At 41.8% G+C, this 18,620-nt stretch overlaps 1 long non-coding RNA gene across 2 annotated transcripts in view; it reads right to left on the bottom strand.

Annotated features, from left to right (window-relative positions):
- LOC141768996 (uncharacterized) overlaps nt 1–7,713 on the bottom strand; it is a 37,302-nt gene extending 29,589 nt beyond the window's left edge. For both annotated transcript variants that reach the window (XR_012594238.1, XR_012594237.1), the window contains exons 1-2: nt 7,318–7,713; nt 6,886–6,996 (exon numbers count right to left, since the gene is read on the bottom strand). This is a non-coding gene — a long non-coding RNA (uncharacterized LOC141768996). The remainder of the gene's footprint in view (nt 1–6,885; nt 6,997–7,317) is intronic.
- Between the last annotated feature and the right edge of the window lie 10,907 nt (nt 7,714–18,620).

Genomic DNA, 18,620 nt, shown 5'->3' with positions numbered 1-18,620 from the left:
TTTTACTGCATGTGATCTCTTCCCCAGACTCTGAGCCGGCTACAGGTCACCACACATGGCCTCCACTGGAGGAAGCAAGATGCCAGAAGTTACCTCAGCTCCTACTGAATCAGCCCACCGGGAGCACCTCATCAAGGTCATCAGCGTGGTTAAACAGTGATGTCAGATAAACAGCTATAGAGTTTACGCTGATTACATATAATGTCATATTGTACTCAACAAACGATCCAGGCTATTCATCAGGGCTCCAAATTAACTTGATGTACCACAACTGTCTAGCATTCTACTTTCAACTGTCCCAGACTAAACAACCAAATTAAAGTGTTCTACATAATAAACACAGTTTCATTATAAACTATTTGTTTCATTGACTCACTCTGGTCCGCCATGGAAGTTCTGATGGTTGTTCCCTGCACTTATATCTGAATATAAAAAGGAAATCGTTAAAGGAAACGCTACTGCGCCTGCATATGGACCCAATGGAATGCGGATGATCGCCTGACGATATATGTAATTTATTTATATATTTTTTTGCTTCATGCGCCACTGAGCAACTTCCATAGCAATGAACGGGGTCTCGCTTCCAACGCTGCATCCAGTTCTCTTTATACATCCATGTGCTGGCTAAACTAGAACCCAAGAAATGTTGGCCATTGGCCCATGAGGCTAAATCATCGTCGGACCGATAGCCGATGGGTTCCGAGATTGATGCTGGTGTGACCGGGCCCTTGTAATACATATAGTGTACAATAGCGTGCAGATTCAGTTTCTGGTCCACAAGAAAATGACTTTTCACTTCCATTTGTGGAGAATAAATGGATCTGGATAATGAGCATGAGCAAAACACTGTGGCTAACCAGAGGCAGGAAACTCGAACTCATCAATAGAAAACTCAAAATGAAATGATGTCATGAGAACAGACATGGAAATGTAGTGAAGAACCACTGTGGCAATGAGCTTCAGAAGATGTTGCCAACACATGGAGACAAAAATAAACAAAAAAAAAATGAGGATTTTGCAGATTTCACGCTTCATATTCACATTGACGCAGATTTCCACCACAACCTTCTACTCATGGCCTCTGAGCAGACCCATCAGAGCAGTTGAGGGTAAAGTTACTTGCTCAAGGGCACTTCAACAGTACTTGCTGAGGGAACGGAAATCATTACTCACTTCCCCCATCCATATTTTCCAGTAGGGTTTTAGGATGGAGGTTTTGCGTAGGCGAGTCTTGATGACTCGCCTACGCAAAACCTCCAGTCTGCTTGTTCATGCCTCCCCACTGAACTGCATGCCTCTCTTTGGACAGTTTATTATTATGACTACCTCCCACACTTCATCTGCAGCAGTGACCTTTGATTTTTGCCCTCTGAATCTCAAAAGGGGCATTGTGTCAGGAAGGTGATGTGTCTCTGAGGGGCGGTTACTCTGTGTTATGTCATAGTTTATAGTTAAAGGCTGCGGTAGCAAATGTGACATCTAGAAAACTGTCTCTCTGTAAGCATATAATGCAAACACCCCCCAGCAGGGCTGAGCCGGAGGATCCCTGAGCAGCCAGCAGACAGAGTCTCTGGCCTGTAGAGGTTGTTCTTGGTCGACGGGATAGAAGACCTCAGAGAACAGGGAGCCTTTGTGCTCAAGCCTCACCGCTGACCTCTTGGTTCTGTGTGTGTGCCACAGAAATGCAGGAAATCGTGTAGCATTAACATTAAGTGAGTTCACCCCCCCTGCAGCTCACTGTATGTTTATGGAGAGCAATGTGCCATGTCACTGCTTTTTAGTTCCACTGTAACCATAAATTATCCACAGACTAATATTTTTCTCATCTCTGAAGCTGATAACGGACATTTTCTGCCAATAGCTTCAGGTTTTTCCATCCACCACACCACACCTGATGTATTCAGAGTTTGTAGCCAGTTATATTCTTAGTAGGGTGGAAATGCTGAAACAGCATCTAGGCAAGCATGTAACACCGAAACTGTTTTCCATTAAAAAGCTAATTGAATTCTTTTATGTGGATTGGCACCTCCTTTGGGCAAGGTAAACCACCTAATCTAATCAACTGTAGGGAAGATGGATTTATAAAGAGTTCATTTATAGGCTATTGCAGGTTGTGAGAACTGTTTTCATGTCGTCGTAATTCAAGCTCCTCTAGTCAATATTTTTATATTAACAAAGGATTAAATCACTGCGTGTATTGTGAAAGGAGCTGCTGGTAGTAATGAAGCCACAGAGAATTATCGTCCGACTCTGCGGTCCCCCCCCCCAAGCTCCATGGAGCATTTTTCCGCTCATTGTTTTGGTTCTCATCAGCATCGAACCCTCTAAAAACCCACAATACTAAAACACTAAATTTAACTCGGCCCCATCTACAACACAGGGCCCAGAGATTCCATAATAATGCAGGCATCACAGTAAGGTCCCATCATTTTAGTTCACATTGTGATTTGATGGTGTATTACCAAGCACATTTTATATACACCAAATTACCCCAAGCCCTTGAACCTGGTGCCTTTGGGCCTGGAGGGTCTGGGGCCCCCCTAAGTAATTCCCTGCACGCCTGCTTGGTCTCTCTGCTGTAACTCCATTGTTGTCTGTTCCTCCTCTCCACCACCACCAGTGTCTGGGCCCACATCTATGGCTCCCCAGGGAATCTCTGGAATGACTGCTATTTACAGGGTGTCGCCGCCATAAATTGATTTCACTGATGGGGTCAATGTCAAAGATCTTTTAATTACTGGAATAAACATGTGTCTTCCTTGATTGAAATGTTTTTCTGCACCGGTTAACACACCGGGTAAATGCCATTAGCCGAAGCTGCAACAACATCACAGCAGCAATAAAAAAGCATCCGGAGGGGCCGCTCTATAACAAAACTGCCGTAAAAAAAGTTTGATAGAGAAAAGGAACTTGAACTTGACTCCCTGAATCTGAGCCAGTAATTTGTTCAACACAACTTCAGATTCATCCGTGATGTACACTGAGAAAGCAGGAAGCCAATGTAGTGCTGCTGACGCCTTGACTACCGGAGCTGCCAGCGTTTGTTTAGTCTGGTGAGTTGCCATAGCCACTGAGCTCCCCAAATTAATCTTCTGACAGGACTGAAAAATACACGAAAAAGAGGAAAGTGCTCCGACAGTTTGTGTAAATAGCAGAGTCGATCCTGTCGCCACAAAGGTCAAAGGCTTGATCATAATGACATGTACATCAACAGCCAGGTGTATTGCGATCATTCCTTTGCATTAGATTACCTAAAATGCTAAGTAAATAAGCAGTCGTTTCACATCGCCTTCTTCTTAACCTCTCGGGGAATCTTCGCAATTTCTGTTTTGCAACTTAATGGTCATGTTGAGATGCCCCCATTCCATGGTAACTCCCACCTTTCAAACAGCAGTCGATGGAAATAATGACTATTATTATTTCTGCCACATATTTGCACCTTGTTAACCATCGGGAAGATCCAGGTGCTCGTATCGCACCGGTCTTTGAACGTGAACGATCAAAGCCTCAGGGGATGCACAAACACTGTCCTTCATATATAGTTGGCAGCAGCAAAAAGGACTGGATATAATAGACTATATAATATAGTCCTCGACATTATCAAAAACGCTACCTGTGACATTGAGAGGTAAAAAGGAGCTAAGTAGTGGTGGCTGGTCTAATGAATGGCTTAGAAGGCCACAGCTCATCCAGGCATCTTTAGTGAAGATGATGTTAGTGTAAACACCGTGATTTACAGGCAGGGCGTTGAAAGTGAACCATCCTTTCAAATTGGTGGCTCCTAACTCTATATTACACCTTCTTTCCACTACATAACCCAGCACGTTACCCGTCTCCAACATCTGTCTGTGGACTTTGGGGAGAATGCAGCAGTTTGGTAACACAACTTTTTGTGCCTGGTATATATAGTGTTAATAATTGTTTAGCAAATACCCGTCTCCAGGTCATTTCTTACTACATACTAGGGCTGCATATACATATATAATACTGTATTAATCGCAATCACGATTTTGGCTTCCCACAATCAAGTGAACATGATTGACTGAGATACTGACATTTATAATGCGTGCTCCGCTCATAGAAAACTCTGCTGCATATCAAATCAAGCGCTTCCTAAACTAACAGCCAGCCACCAGGGGGCAATCCAGATGTTTTGGCTTCACCTGTGGGGTTGCTGTCATGCCCAGTGTCCGAAAAAGAAGCAAAATATTTTAAATATATTGACAGTTAATCAATTCAAGCCTGAATACTAGGCTTCCTGACATTTCACCAGTAGGTGAGGTAGGCTACAAAAACAATAAATCCCATGTACTTCAACACACACTCCTTTATTACTGTTTGCATACTGTTTTTTGTTAGGAAGTTTAACAGGTCATAATTCCCTCTCTATTATCTATTTTATATTATATATGTGAAAACCTAGCCCTACATAATAAACAGTTTTTTGTTTATTTACTGTAAAAGAAAAAGCTGCACATGCAGCATCAAGACAATTATCACAATAAGTAAAGTGAAACACTTCTTGATTTTATAAGTTATCAGCTTTATGGAGACTACAGTCTAATATTTTGGGAGGATAATGCAGCATATTGCTTTACTTCCACTTGATACCCGCAAGTCATGTTAGTGAGCCCTGCACGCTTGCGACCTGAAAGGTGCGCACCACCCAATACTCAAAAACTAGAACTACTCAAAACACTTCATTGAGGAGGTCGAGACCTGATATACCGAGAAAACATGACACCCGAACCTTCCGGAACTTCTGTCACCCACACCTGTTTTAAGAAAGTATAAAATTCTTATAAACAACGTGTAAAGTTGACCGTGGTATCAAATTGGGTATTGAGAATTGTGCAGTTTCACTGGTATTGTTATCGACTACTCAATTTCTGGTATCGTGACATCCCTACCACTTTCTCCTCTGCTTATGTGCACATTGTGGTTGTTGTAAAAATTAATTCTTCCATTATGCAGATAATGAATTAATGCTGGAATTGAAATTGACTATTATTTTAAAATATTATAATACATATTGAATATTATTTTGCAGTTTTTTCTGAGACAAAGGGAGGGTCCATGGAAACATATTAATAAATCTTTTTTTTTAGTGAAACATAAAGTTCATCTTTCCTCCCCTTCCCAATAATTTTCATACGGTCCCTAACCAAAAAAAAGCAATTCCATGAAAATGCAGTTACACCCTGAATGGGAGTAAAAGAAGTATAGTGGGGACTGACAGTGGTGGAAAAGTTTGCCTCAATGAAGACATGTATCTTAATGTTTAAAACAGGTTACACATCTGCAGGGTATTAAACACACAGCCGTGCCACTGACGGCCAGGCCTAAATTCGATGACTTAAGCCACCGAACGTGATTTACATCCCTCTACATCACACTGCAACAGGCAGTCATTTCACAAAACAGCCACATCTGTGTAGCAGTCCGTTCGGAGCTAAGCTGGGCTCATAAATTGAAGGTTTTCTTCCCCTATGACATTTTTTTTTGTTTCGCACCACAAATGTCACTCAGTGAGGAAAACTCTCCACCTCATGCTACTGCAGCGCTATCGGCGAGAGCACGAGGCCTCCAAAGAAAACAGTAGCCGTTGACAAAGAAAACACGGCCCTGTTGAGAGGCCCCGGCGCTTCAGAGGATACTGCTTCCAGCAATGAAAATAAAGCCTCCTGTAAGCCCAGACCATCTAGAGACAGACAAACCCGAGCCTCTTGGAAGCCAACCGCAAGACGATCTGAAAGGGATGAATGTTCTGATGGTTATGAAACCGCCCAAAGAAGAGAGGCTTTATAAGAACATCACCGCCAGCGCACCGCCAGCATGCAGACAATACATTATGGGTTTAGGAACATATCTGTGGAACAGTAGCGTGGTTTAGAATAAAAAAGCCTTTGTCTCTAAAAGCACACAGAGGACCTGGGTTGAATTAGTACAATATTGATGGTCAAGTCTCTTATATCATGAGTCAGCCGATTGAGTCTGTACATTCACTGGAAATCTCCATCACACCAGCGTGACCATCATTCTGACTGTACCACGGGATTAGTTCATATTTGCCAACCCTCCCGATTTTCCAGGGAGACTCACGTTTTTCATTGCCCTCTCTCAGTTTCCTCCTGGGGTCACACTTCTCCCGTTTTTCACACCTTTTTTTCCTTTTCACTATCTCAACCTGTTTCTTGTACACTGTACAGCGTCTATAAGCTCTACTGTTTCCATAGAGCTACACCAAATGAGAGCAGCTCACGAGATATATATACAGCTGGTAGCTATAGCTTTGATTGACGCAGCGATAAGCCATTGTGGCATGGCACAAGCCATTAGAAATAACGGGTTTCAGAGCGCAGTGGTGCCATTGTCACGTTGTGTCTGAAAGGACCTTCAGTGAGTGAGAGAAGGAGAGAGAAATGCAGAGAACTAAGAAAAATAAATACTCAAACAGGGGCGAAAAATTAATGAATGAATAAAAACTGATGAATATTAGTTTAGACCAGAGAAGTTCACACCAGAGGGGCGAATTATTCTGTTTTCTTTCCTGAGAATTAAAAGTAAAATTAAAGTAGGCCTATTTAAAATAAAAATGTTGTTGCAGTGTACTTATTATTTTGTTATTTTCATTCTTTAGAAATCACCAGAATGCAGAATGCAAATTTTTATGGGGGAGGACCCCTAGACCGGCAAGACTGGCAAGTATGGATTAGTTTAGATAAAATACTGCACTAATACATTATTTGTATTACAATAGATGAAATGACGATAGCTATGTGTAATGTTAAATGTGTCGCTTGTAGTGTGGTGTTAAACCTACAGAAAATGATCATGCAATTTGCAATTCCCCTCAGCCCTACAGAATGTTTTAGTGTCTTTTACCTCGTTGTTTTGGTTTTCTGGCTGCAACTGTACTGTTTTGATTCAGTCTCACAGCTCTCATCATCGTCTCTGTTCAGGGAGAAGGCTTTGATGATCAGACTACCTGCCCAGCTCCAAATGACAGAAAGGGAAAGTTATCAAACTACAGTTGGTGAACTTTTTCCAGTGTATCCTGAATGTGTAAAGAAGTATGATAACAGGTTTGCCAGATCAGCTTTACAAGAGTCATTTTTTATGTTATTATGGAGCTCTACCCCCAAATTGGCCTAAAAAACGGATTAATGCAGCTTTAATTATTCCACCAAAATGCCACAACATAGCGCACATGCCTGAGTTTAACCACCACTGCTAACTCTAATAGTTTTGCGCAACCGACTTCCATATAGTCGGTATGCAAATCTGCGTTAACGACTGTAGAAAAACTGGACTCACCGGAAGAGCTGCAGGTGAGGCGTCGCGGTGGGGACACTGTCCTTCCATCTGACATTTGCGTGAGAAGTCCCTCTGGAAGACCAGCTACTCCTCATTACTAAGAGTGATTTTTTTCTCTCACTTCCAAGATCATGTGGAGGCTGAAGTTGTGGTCCACTGAGAATCACAACCAAACCCCCGCAAACCGACGACAGCAGGGCTCCATTAGCCGAAGGGCTAACCGGTAACCTGTCGTGTCTAGAAGGTAACCCTCAAATTGTGAAAAGCAGCAAAAACTTGCAAGAAACTATCGCGAGACTAGCTGCCCCGACGACCTATCCCAGGGGTCAGCAACCTTTACTATCAAAAGAGCCGTTTTAGGCAAAAAAAATAAAAAAAATAAAATATGTCTGGAGCCGCAAAACAACAATCTGAGATTTCCAGAATACGGTCATAATATTACGAGAATAAAGTCATAACTTTACGAGAAAAAAAGAAAATAACACGTAAAATTACTACTTTATAATATTATGACTTTAATCTCATAATACTATGACCTTTTTTCTTGTAATATTATGACTTTATTCTCGAAATCTCAGATTTATTTTTTTTCCTCAATGTGGACCTAATACTCCGTCGTACCATAGATCTACAACAATGATGAATAAAAATGAAAATGTAAACAAAAAACTGTTTTTCATTTCCACAGTTTTTTTTATAAATCCACAGGGAGCCACTGGAGAGGGGCTAAAGAGCCACATGTGGCTCCAGAGCTGCAGGTTGCTGACCTCTGACCTATCCTAACCTTAACCAAAGTTGTCAACTTCCCAGTAGGAACACTTAAATAGCCCTCATTTAAATCATCATGTCCTTAAAGTTGTAAAATGAACTAATAGCTGAATCCAGAGTTATTTTCCTCGCAATAATGAATGTGCATCAGACCCACAGGACTCACCGCCCAGCGCGCTAATATGACATATCCGGTTCTGCCAGCTTCCTGCTGGCGGTATGCGGCTGTAATAATGGATCTATTGGCTGTAATTCATCACTTTTATGATCTTATAATACACCCATGGGCTGTATGCTGTAAGCCTGTACTGTGGTGGATGTATTAACGTCTCTGTTCCCAAACAACCGGCTATTGGCCAGTAGCTGGTAGTGCTAGTAGCATGACATCAACAGCTATTTACTAACACGCAGGGCAAAAGCACAGGACACAACCTCTTCTACGTCCATGGTCTGTGGTCTATTGGACATCCATTTTGGATCCTTCACGTGAAAAAGTTTGAGATTTATCTCAAAATCTGTGTATTATATTTTCTTTTGCTAACATTAGATATTTACACAGCTAACAGCCATAGCATTCCGAAAATTAGTTAGCTAGGGCATTCGCTTTAACGTTAGTTGCCAGATCTTGCAAGTGTTGCTGAGACTGAGAAACCATAGCCGACCAAAACCTTAACTATCTCGAGAGAGAGAGAGTTTAGGTTTACCTTCTAGACGCGACCGGCATAACCTTTGACCTTGCGGGTCATCTCGCAGTTATGTGCGAGATTTGATGGTTGAATGTCTTCCGCCTAAATTGGGCTGCTAGATCCACAATTAAATTATACCCCTAATTGTGTTTTTATCTGTATAATTTCAAATATGAACAAAAATGCAAAACATATTTTGTTCTTTTTATTATAAAAATGCATCAGGTGGAGGGGTGCAACATGGCATAGGTGGGTGGGTACTGGATGATATGCCATCTTTTTCTGCCAAGTGTCAAAAAATAAATACATTATTCCCGGTTTAAGGCACACTGGTTTAAGTATTCACATTTAGAAACAACCATTTTGAATGTTGTGCCATTTCTTTGATCCGGTTTTACTTCACATATCTGTTTATAATGTCTTTTTTTGCTGGTGCTCACAATTTTTCTTCATTCATGATGTTTTTGTTTTAAATCTCTTGAATTGTTGACATCGACCTAAATATTAAGCCTGCCAAAATAAATATGTAGCATTGGACTGTCAACCTTTACGTTATTGTGAATGAAAAGCTTACATCCTGTTTCATTTTGTATCTGCAATCCAGACTCTAGAATCACTTCCTCTGCACGAAGAGCTCTTTGGCACAACTGTAGTTCCTCTGTTGCTTTGCACACAAAAAATGCCCTATCCATTTTTTTAGTGTTGCAAACCATACCTGAAACCTTTCTTTGTTCAAGTCGGACTTTGCTGGCCCCCGTTTGTCAAATTCAATCAAGCCCTCGGTGTAAGGACATGGACATGATCACATTTGTGTGTGGAGTGGGTTGTTTTTTTAAAGGAAACTTTGAATTGTAGATCCTTATCCTGGAGATCCAGTTAATCATATCAATGGGCAGGAAATAATGACCCTACTGCACACATATAAATGTTATATAAAAGTTTTAAGGGCCTCAAAATTCTAAGAATCACATAAGTTTGCTTTTATTTTTGCATTTAAGAGGGCTGTGCATGGGTCGACCTTGAGCTCACCTGATGGATCCTTGGCAACGGGTTTGATTCCAACCTGCGGTTCTTTGCTGCGTGCCATCCCCTCTCTCTCCCCTCTTTCCTGTCATTTTCCAGCTGCTCTAATAAAGGCAATAAAAGCCCTAGAAATCTTTATAAAATAGTGTGCCAGGCATAAACCTTCTAAGTGTTGGTCTCGGCTCCAAAATGATTTCAGAGAGCTCCTGAGGTTTCCTAAGTCAGTCAGCAGTGACCAGCAGGGCAGCAGCTACACACTTCCTATATTTTTTGGAAATGTATGATAACTTGATATCAATATTTCATTTTTAAATATCACAGTTATCATCAATACCGATATATTGTGACACCCCTATTCTAAATATATAAACTTTTCTGTATTATTTTATGGAAATGTTTTAGTCTGTACTTTAGAAAATTAGAAACAATTGGACATTTGAACAACATAAAATGGTTCTCACTTCAAATGGTTACTTTGTCCTCTAACTATTAAAGATTTTAATGAATAATATCCCAAACAGCATATAATGATATTGCCAACATGACCGTAAGGGAAATGTATTTTACTGTATAAGCTCTCTTCTTGCATGTTGCACGAAGAATATTTGGGCTCATACGTCAAAGTTTGGGACCATTCTCAGGTTCATTTTCAAGAGTCCAGACCAGATTCTGTAGTTCACATCTCCAGTCTAGCTTTTTACCCTGGTTGTCTGTTTAAAAATGACGTTCTTCATTCATGATATGAATAATGTGGATGTGTAAAAATTAATACTATATAACAATGAATACTTGTCCCATCACACAGAGGATATTAATATGCAGAATTCATTCAAAACCAATCCCCGTTTTAAAGAACTCTCTAACCACAAATCAAAAACCCTCCTTTTCTTTTAATTCATCCGTCTCAGTTTCTGGATGTAAAGAAAACAGAATGTCTTCACCGCTCGTACTGTGCTCATTACGAAGCAATTTGGTAGATGTAATATTTGAGGAATATTATGTGAGGTGCAAACTATCAGTACCAACACTCTGGAGAACGTTTCTTGTTAAAAATGAAAAATTGCTTCTACCGAGAGTCTTCAGACAGCTGCTTTATCATCTCAATTCCTTAGAGATGGGACGCCTATATACAACTCTAACCAACTTCTATCTCTGAAACTCCTCTCCCATCACAATGTGGCTCACAACATACCCAGCCTGGAGAAACATAGACATGTGGAAAGGGCCAATACCACCTGTGGTTTTCTTACTCATGCATGTGCAGTCATATGGCCTGGGGTGCCATTTGATAGCTGTGTTCTGTGGGGAGTCACCAGGCCCTGTCAGAGATATTTCACAGTTCCCCCCACAACTCTGCTACCCGCGCAGTTGAACCCTAACGTGACCTTGGCCGAACGCTCCACCATCTGGTTCAACAGGCCAGACACATGCTTCCACCTTGACGTGATCACATGCTGACCGTTTGTCATTGACATGTGAAGTTTTGGTGGATGCTTTTATTTAAAGTAGCTTACGGCATCATGAGCGCATGCATTGTTTAGACTGGGTGGCCCAAATGGGAAAATCTGGTCGTGGTAGTGCCATGCTGCACCACACTGAGCCACCCAAGACCATAAGAAGAATGCCCACAGCCAGGAGGGGAAGAAGATCTGACAGTTCTCACAATGTTTCAGCGTCATGGAGATTATGAGGTAAAGCTAAATAAATACAGCACATTTATGTCCGACAGCCTGCATCCAGATGTTTCAGAAATGCCCGTCTGCACAGTGTTTATGGGAAAAAGGGAACATAGGAAGCTTTCTCGACACTGCTGATGGTGTTGCCATAGAGACGGTTTAGCTAAGCACATTTTTTGAGGTGTGGAAGTCTGACCTCCCGTCATCTCTAGTTTGTTCCATCCCCACCAGCCCGCTGACTGCGTGCATCTGTTTCAAAGTGTGTATTTGCAAGGACTAATGAAGGACATTATGAGCATGGGTGTATTCACCACATCAGCAGGGGGAAGCAGAACCACGAGATGTGTGGAAGTGAGCTCAAGCCACCAGAATGTGGGTTACACTGTTAAAACACCACATGAAAGGGGCTCCAGTGGGAATCCATGAGTTTTCTCCCCCACTGCAGCAGTTTTCCAGACAGGGGCCCCCATGTTCATCATGGGTTACCGAGTGTTGCTGAGTGATACATGAACATGGCCAATCAGCTACTGGTCATTTAACTGTACGCTGACGTACCTCTGTAGACCTCACAATGAGCACATCGAAAAAGTGATTCTTTAATTGAGTATGAGGTGAGGACGCCTCGCTCAGTTGGGTGAAAATGATGTGTGCTTTGTCGCAATCTGAACTGATGAACTTTGGCATGTTGACCCAGAGCTGTGTTGTAAATGATCTGGTGTGCCTCTGGTGAGTCAGAGCTAAAAGGACGTGAACGTTTTACAACTTTTCCGTCTTTAAAAACTGCGCTTTTGAGCTAAGAGGCAGTAAAGTAAAGGGGGAGTGTTCAGAAGCCTCTCAGTAGGTAACTCTTTACCGTAATGACGAACAACACAGCAGGTAGAAACTAGAGAGAGCCCAGCGGCATCTCCTGAATGTCGTTCACTATTTCCATTGAGTAGTAAAACAGCTGCTGGCCCAAAGACAAATAAACCACAGAACACAGTGCAGTGTGTCTTCTCGAGGGCCTCGAAAAAGCAATAACAATAAGTGATTTTCTGGCGCAGAGTGATCTAAGACAAACATAAGAAGTGAATATAGTCCAGTATATCTCTGCCAAGACAGACACCGGGGGGAATGAGATAGTAAAACTTTCTCTCTCTCACTTTCTCTCTATACGTATATATGTATAGAGAGAAAGAGAGAGAGAGAGAAAGTAAACTTTATTGATACATGTTTCATAGTAGGTGTATTCATCATTATTGTTGGTCCCTGGATAAAGCTGTTCTCTAGTAAGACTATTTTTTCCCCCTTATATCACATTTCAGTATAGCAGTTAATATATTGAATGAATGAATCTTACTGGAGTTTGACTTGCACTCTCATCTTGTTGTGTCCTGTGTGGTTTAATGGCACCGGAGTGGAGTTAGCGCCACCAATTGTTTATCCGACTCTTAAAATTTGCATAACAGCGGATGGAAACATTTATTAATTAGCATTTTCTTTTGCCAATTTTCCGGAAATGTGTTTAAAAATGTATGCTAAATTTGGATGGAAACTTGGTGAAAATGTGTTTGCTAAGCTCATTTCCTTTTTGAAAATGGATGACAACAGAGGCAATGTAATTCCAGTTAATAGGAATATGTTGATTTTCAGGTCAAGAAAACCTCATCTAGATTAAAACTTGGTTTGATTTGGTTAAAAAGCTATTTTCTTTATTTTAGACATGTAGGTTACATATAACCATTGTTAAAAAAAAAATCTTGCGCTCGTTGACTAGCTCAGTTTCCAGTTTATTAGCTACACCCTGGCTAAAGCTAATGCCGTCTAATATAACAGTCCTGTGGTACATCCTGAAGGTTTTAAGGTTATACTGAGAACAGGGGGAGAAATAAGCTACAGCTCACTGATAGTGAGGGTACAATAAATATGAGGGTAGTTGTAACTAAACTGGCAATCCTGTGTATATTTCAACCAAAAGGGGCAACATCTGGCTCTGAAAAGTGAAGCCAATGTGGAAGTGCCTTAAACTTGTATTCTTTCTAACAGCCAGCAGGGGGCGACTCCTCTGGTTGCAAAAAGAAGTCTGATTGCATAGAAGTCTATGAGAAAATGAGCCTACTTCTCACTTGATTTATTACCTCAGTAAACATTGTAAACATGAGTTTATGGTCTCAACCGCTAGTTTCAAGTCTTCTTTAATACAGCATGAAGATCATTTAGTAAATTATGGTCCCATTTAGAGTCAAATAGACCATAAAGAAGCCGCGTCCGTGACCTCAGTGCTCACACTGTTCGTGTAAAATAGAAATACAACACGGTCCTTCGGCCCCTGAAGGGCGTTCTGGCTGTTGACAGTTATCAATAAATATTTGTTTGTCTTATCCAAATATGGTCACTTCTGGTTCCAAATTAACCAAGATGGCAACGGCCAAAATGCCAAACCCGAGGCTTCAAAACGGTAGTCAACAAACCAATGGGTGACGTCACGGTGACTACGTCCTCCTCTTATATACAGTCTATGATTTCAACATGATGGCTAGTTGAAAAGGAAATCTATTATGTCTAAATATCTAAAATATGCCAAGTAAAATTCTTCATTCAAAACACTGTTAAGTAAAAGTAACATTAATACTACACAAAGTGCACAAAGAAGCAAGAGTTGTGGCGTCTTGCTGCAACTGTATTTCTCCCCCTGCATGGATGATAAAGTCTCATCCCCATCCTGCAGTGTAAATTAACTCAGCGGGGAGATTCCTCAGCGGCCACCCACTGTTTACCTTTGAGATGGAGAATGGCTGCTTGTGTATCTAACGGAGGAAACACAAGAGTCCTACTTGTAGACCTCTTCTTAAACGCTGGGCTCAGGGAGAACTGTGGTCTGGAAACTATAGACCCAGAGGATGAGGGGGAAGTGGTTAAAATGATATCATTGAGAGGAAAAAGGATGAAGGCTGCTACCCACAATGCCTGCTCACACTGGGTTATGGTGACCATGCTGAGGAGGAGACAGGCGAGGAGGATGGATAGACGTATGGATGGTAGACAATGTGTGTCAGGCAACATTAATCATCCTCCTCACCTGTCACTCTATCTTTGTATCTATAATGACACACACACGCACAGGTATAGTGAATCACATACTGTGTCAGCGGGTGCATTAGCAGATAAAAATACATTAGAAGAGCAACACCGCTGGTGATCACACAAGAAACAGGATAAGGTTTATAGTATAAAAACACAAGAAAAGAACCTGGTACAGCATTACTCATAGTTGAGTTGAGTGTTTCAGTGAAAACTGAGACAAGCCTGCCCTCTGCTGAGCAACATGATACTCACATCTCTTCCCGAGACAGCACAGAGGCACATCACACAAAATATATACAAGAATTGGAATCAACTCTTTTTCCATCAGTTTGATAAATCAATCCATTTAATTTCACTGTTTCCTCATTTTCTTTTCCACATAAGTTTGACTCACCTGGGATTTGTTTCCAACATATCTGATCAGAACATGAATGCTCATGTTTCGTGAATGCTTTGAATTTGTAACTTGGTGAGTATGGTGTATTTATTACTGATAGTGATGATGGCCGAAACAATGACAACAAGAAAATAAAGCACCGCTGCAATGCATTTAAAGGATGAGGCTGATTATTTTCTATATTGTCTACACTCCCTCCCTCCTACCTGAACTCCCTCATCCAGGTCTATACTCCCTCCGTCCTACCTGACCTCCCTCATCCAGATCTACACTCCTCCCTCCTACCTGAACTCCCTCATCCAGATCTACACTCCTCCCTCCTACCTGAACTCCCTCATCCTGGTCTACACTCCCTCCCTCCTACCTGAACTCCCTCATCCAGATCTACACTCCTCCCTCCTACCTGAACTCCCTCATCCTGGTCTACACTCCCTCCCTCCTACCTGAACTCCCTCATCCAGGTCTACACTCCCTCCCTCCTACCTGAACTCCCTCATCCAGATCTACACTCCTCCCTCCTACCTGAACTCCCTCATCCAGATCTACACTCCTCCCTCCTACCTGAACTCCCTCATCCAGGTCTACACTCCCTCCCTCCTACCTGAACTCCCTCATCCAGGTCTACACTCCCTCCCTCCTACCTGAACTCCCTCATCCAGGTCTACACTCCTCCCTCCTACCTGAACTCCCTCATCCTGGTCTACACTCCCTCCCTCCTACCTGAACTCCCTCATCCAGGTCTACACTCCCTCCCTCCTACCTGAACTCCCTCATCCAGGTCTACACTCCCTCCCTCCTACCTGAACTCCCTCATCCAGGTCTACACTCCCTCCCGCCCAGGACGCTCGGCCAATTAAAAGGCGCTTGGTACTCCCATCACAACAGGACCCTAAGTCACTAGCTAGACTCTTCTCCTCTGTAGTCCCCCGGTGGTGGAATGAGTTACCGAACTCCATTCGATCCGCAGAGTCCCTTTCCAGCTTTAAGAAAGAGATTAAGACCCAGCTCTTTCATGAACACCTCCGCACCTAATGACATTAATACTATTGATGATATTGATGACGATGATATTGAGGATGTTGTTGATGTTGTTAATGATGAAGACAGAAAAATAAATCTGCTTCTATACACCCTGGGCATGTGTGTACTTGAAGCTGTTGTTGGCACTTACTCACATTGTTCCCTCCTATCTAGATCCTTGGTTGTGTTGTACGAACTCTCAGGCGTACGTTGCTTTGGACAAAAGCGTCTGCTAAATGAAATTGTAGAATTGTAAAAAGACCCAAACCAACAATGAATGTATCTACTAATAAGTATTGTGTATTAAAGTCTGATATATCTCCTTCCTCTGTGCCATAGAGTTCTATCTATGTCCAAAAACTATTAGAAACACATCAATGAGCCTCACTGGCTGACTTGTTCCTTCATTATGAACACACACACTGTAGTTTATTCAGACTTAATCCCACATACACCGTCCTGCTGCCCCAAATACTCATTAGAGCACCAAATGTGATTTTAATCCACCGCTGAAAATAGTCCCCGACAAATGCACAATGTCCTCCTGTTTGAGTAACATTTGATAAAAACTACAGTGACCAGATGTTCAGGGTGTTATTTAGTCTTTTAAATTAAACTAGTTTGCCTATTTTTGTTTTAATTGATTGGGCTGAGTTATATAGTTATTTTCCACTCACTCTATCCATAGTATATTTCCAGGCATTTCTTGCCCTTGATTCTTTCACAGTAACACTAATGCATTGATAACAAAGCGCTTTCTCTGCCCATTGAGAATTAAGCACGTCCCACAATGCCTCTGGGTAAATAGAGGAAATTCTTCCCTCTAGGATATCTCCTGTGCTAATCCACATATTAGACCACAGATCCCGGCTCAGCTCGCCGAGTGCAGAGGGCATCATTAAGCTTCTAATCGTATGCGCTGTGCGATTACGCTGGTAATGGTTAGTGATGCTCCAACCCACGCTGAACACACTGACAATGCTGGGTTATGACACATCAGACTCTTGGTCACATATCTGCACAGCCTGGACTGTGTAGTCAGTATCATCTCAGCCATGTCAAAGTCAAAGTCCAGCACCACACCCAGTCAAGTTATGATCAAGGCCAAAAAATGTTGAGACAAGTCGAGACAAAAAAAAAAAGAAATCAAGACCAGAGTAGAGTAAATACATGAAGCAGTCCAATTAAGGGTCAGCAGAATAGTAGGTTACCTACAGGATCTCTGTTCTAAACCCTTTAAGATCCGACAAATCAACGCACAGATGTTTTAGGATGTCATTGGCGGGAACATTTCAAGTCAACTTCCAGTTGTTTTTAGCCACAGTAGCGGCATGGCTGCAGGAATGGCAAAGTTGGTCTATTGGTCAGTTGGTCCACCACGCTGGTCCAGACTGAAATATTTTCACAACTATTGGATGGATTGCTATGAAATGTAGTTCAGACATTCATGTTCCCCATCAGGATGAACTGTATTCACTCTGGTGATCCTCTGACATTTCACCTATAGCGCAATCATCACGTTTCAAGTTGTCCATTTTTTATTATTTCATTTTGCACCAAATACCTGCAGAATTAACTACATTCCCATCAGCTGTTCTTTGTGTAAATTACTACAACCTCCGTGTCCGTCACGTGATGCCATTGGGCCCAAAATGACTTTTTCCCATAGACTTCCATTTGTACACACTCTTCTGAATTGGAAAAAGGTGTGATGGGGTTTCAGGCGCTGTTCGTCAACACTTCATTGGAAGCATACAGACCCCTTTATTCCATTTTCTCAGTGAATCAGAGGTCTGTTTCAGAAGCACTTTAACTGCCAAGCACAAAAAAAACACAGTGACATCTGGTAAGGAGGTCTCTGCTGAATAAGAATCTCTATTTAGGAACTAATCCACTTTTCAGCTACTGTACCTATATTCTTTTAGTGTGGTTTGCACCATGAGAAGGCCTTTCTTTCAATTCTCTTTCCAGCTTGCATGGTTTAAGGCAACATATTAACCCCGGATCAGGGGAGAATTGGAGGTGCACATCTCACAAAGATCAGCCTGTACGGACAACCATAGCCTCATTCATAGAAATGGCAGGTAGTGTTTCCTCATCCTTAAGACGGACTCACGGTATTCCCAAGTGCCTGTCAATGGTCATTTCCTCTATCCCAATGGTGCTGGCTACTCCACATGACCTCTGTCTTTGAAGCTAAGCATGGAATATCGTTTCCAACCAGCCCAAGAGGAAACCAAAAATGAGCCTTTGTAAAGGCTACTTCTTGCTTCACTACTCAAAGCTACGTTCTTTCTATAGTCTACCACATGGAGAAGAAAATGGGCAATGATGTTTTGTTTAGGAGCTCTTGTGTGGATCAAGTTTCCTGCTTTTCTTATTTCTTAAAACAAATGTAGATATAAGCATTTGGGAGCAACAATAAGTTAACATAGAGAGAACATCCAAATATATAAACTATTCAACGTCTTATTTCTTAGCGGATGCCATTCCCATTCAAGCTCACAACCACAGAATGATTTACTGCCTGATCCTCCATTAATCACACAGGAGGACGTCTGTCAGAGGGGACGGGGGAGATCTTCACCAGATGTGTGGAAGACATTAGGAGTTCCAGAGAGTTGACTAAGAACCACTGATGACGTAATGAAGAGTCGGGGGTGTATATCA

The sequence above is a fragment of the Sebastes fasciatus genome, chromosome 6 (assembly GCF_043250625.1).
Source record: "Sebastes fasciatus isolate fSebFas1 chromosome 6, fSebFas1.pri, whole genome shotgun sequence".
In the NCBI taxonomy this organism is placed as follows: Eukaryota; Metazoa; Chordata; class Actinopteri; order Perciformes; family Sebastidae; genus Sebastes; species Sebastes fasciatus.
The sequence above is the reverse complement of the archived record's forward strand: the minus strand, read 5'-3'. Positions and strand labels throughout refer to the sequence as shown.